This window comes from Schistocerca cancellata, chromosome 6 (genome assembly GCF_023864275.1).
Source record: "Schistocerca cancellata isolate TAMUIC-IGC-003103 chromosome 6, iqSchCanc2.1, whole genome shotgun sequence".
Classification (NCBI taxonomy): Eukaryota; Metazoa; Arthropoda; class Insecta; order Orthoptera; family Acrididae; genus Schistocerca; species Schistocerca cancellata.
This window is the reverse complement of record NC_064631.1, coordinates 136427012-136429449: the sequence shown is the minus strand read 5'-3', so window position 1 is coordinate 136429449 and position 2438 is coordinate 136427012. Positions and strand designations below refer to the sequence as shown.

The window sequence follows — 2438 nt, the reverse complement described above, 5'->3', positions numbered from 1 at the left end:
GCACACACATACAAAAACTCAAAGAGTTTTTTTAGGCATTCACAAATGTTCGATATGTGCCACTTTAGTGATTCGGCAGACATCAAGCCGATAATCAAGTTCCTCCCACACTCGGCGCAGCATGTCCCCATCAATGAGTTCGAAAGCATCGTTGATGCGAGCTCGCAGTTCTGGCACGTTTCTTGGTAGAGGAGGTTTAAACACTGAATCTTTCACATAACCCCACAGAAAGAAATCGCATGGGGTTAAGTCGGGAGAGCGTGAAGGCCATGACATGAATTGCTGATCATGATCTCCACCACGACCGACCCATCGGTTTTCCAATCTCCTGTTTAAGAAATGCCGAACATCGTGATGGAAGTGCGGTGGAGCACCATCCTGTTGAAAGATGAAGTCGGCGCTGTCGGTCTCCAGTTGTGGCATGAGCCATTTTTCCGCGGGCTACGCGTGAAACTTGCCCGCACGCGTTCAACCGTTTCTTCGCTCACTGCAGGCCGACCCGTTGATTTCCCCTTACAGAGGCATCCAGAAGCTTTAAACTGCGCATACCATCGCCGAATGGAGTTAGCAGTTGGTGGATCTTTGTTGAACTTCGTCCTGAAGTGTCGTTGCACTGTTATGACTGACTGATGTGAGTGCATTTCAAGCACGACATGCGCTTTCTCGGCTCCTGTCGCCATTTTGTCTCACTGCGCTCTCGAGCGCTCTGACGGCAGAAACCTGAAGTGCGGCTTCAGCCGAACAAAACTTTATGAGTTTTTCTACGTACCTGTAGTGTGTCGTGACCATATGTCAATGAATGGAGCTACAGTGAATTTATGAAATCGCTTCAATCATTTGTAACAGCCCTGTACTTTGACTGCAGAACTGACTGGGGGGGTGGTGGTTACTGTTTAACGTCCCGTCGACAACGAGGTCATTAGAGACGGAGCGCAAGCTCGGGTTAGGGAAGGATTGGGAAGGAAATCGGCCGTGCCCTTTCAAAGGAACCATCCCGGCATTTGCCTGAAACGATTTAGGGAAATCACGGAAAACCTAAATCAGGATGGCCGGAGACGGGATTGAACCGTCGTCCTCCCGAATGCGAGTCCAGTGTGCTAACCACTGCGCCACCTCGCCCGGTGCAGAACTGACTGGTTTTTCATATCAACTACCAGGAGAAGGTCTTTCGATTTGTCCTTTTGTACAGAGCACAGTGTGAATGAGCATCACTTATTATTATATAGCACTTAAAATGGACAGAGTAAATTTCAGGGCTACATTATAATTACAAAGATGCATGCACAGAACAGATATCATGTACAAGCACTAGATCAGTTGCAGGGATCCTTCTCTGAGAAAAAATTTCTTATGTGGTATGTATGACACAGATGTACATCACAAAACGCCCTTGAGGGGAAGAATAAAAATTCTGTCTGTTAGTGTTCAGTTTGATACGGAGAGCAGCATTTTTCCCCCACGTACCAGGGAAAATTTCGTGGAGAATTAGCAGCGAACCTGTGTGGGACGAAGTACAGAACTCCTACACGCAGTGTCATGAAAATTCATGAAACAAAACGGAACTGTTGTGAAGCGTTTAAATATAAAATTTAAGAAAAATCGCGACCGTGTTTTTCCCTTCCCAAAAAGGATGCAGGGAGCGACCAGCAGTGTTTCGTGAAACATGTAACAGCTGGAATAAATTGACGGCGAGCTGTGTAATATTCAGCGGCAGGAGCAGATCATTAATAAAGTACTTGCAGCAGAGGGACGTGTAGTATAACGCGATGAATGGGAAAGTTAACACGAGCGGCGGACCGCTGTGACACCGCCGACCGGAGCATAAAACTCGGCGCGCGGTGTGAAGGATCGCTCTGTGTGAATTATTGACCGCAAGTATTTACTGATCAGCAGAGGTATTTGTGCCCAGATGATGGGTCTCCTGCTGTCCTATTCAGGGTGTTTCACAAGTCCCATACCAGACTTATAGAGGTGTAAGGGGACTTACACTACTGGCCATTAAAATTGCTACACCACGAAGATGACGTGCAACAGACGCGAAATTTAACCGACAGGAAGAAGATGCTGTGATATGCAAATGATTAGCTTTTCAGAGCATTCACGCGAGGTTGGCGCCGGTGGCGACACCTACAACGTGCTGACGTGAGGAAAGTTTCCAATCGATTTCTCATACACAAACAGCAGTTGACCAGCGTTGCCTGGTGAAACGTTGTTGTGATGCCTCGTGTAAGGAGGACAAATGCGTACCATCACGTTTCCGACTTTGATAAAGGTCGGATTGTAGCCTATCGCGATTGCGGTTTATCGTATCGCGACATTGCTGCTCGCGTTGGTTCAGATCCAATGACTGTTAGCAGAATATGGAATCGGTGGGTTCAGGAGGATAATACGAAACGCCGTGCTGGATCCCAACGGCCTCGTATCACTAGTAGTCGAGA

General features: G+C 47.5%; 1 non-coding gene across 1 annotated transcript; it reads right to left on the bottom strand.

Moving 5' to 3' along the window:
• Positions 1 to 1046: 1046 nt before the first annotated feature.
• On the bottom strand, positions 1047 to 1119 carry Trnaa-cgc (transfer RNA alanine (anticodon CGC)). Its single transcript has one exon. It is a non-coding gene; the product is annotated as a tRNA-Ala (tRNA).
• Positions 1120 to 2438: the final 1319 nt, after the last annotated feature.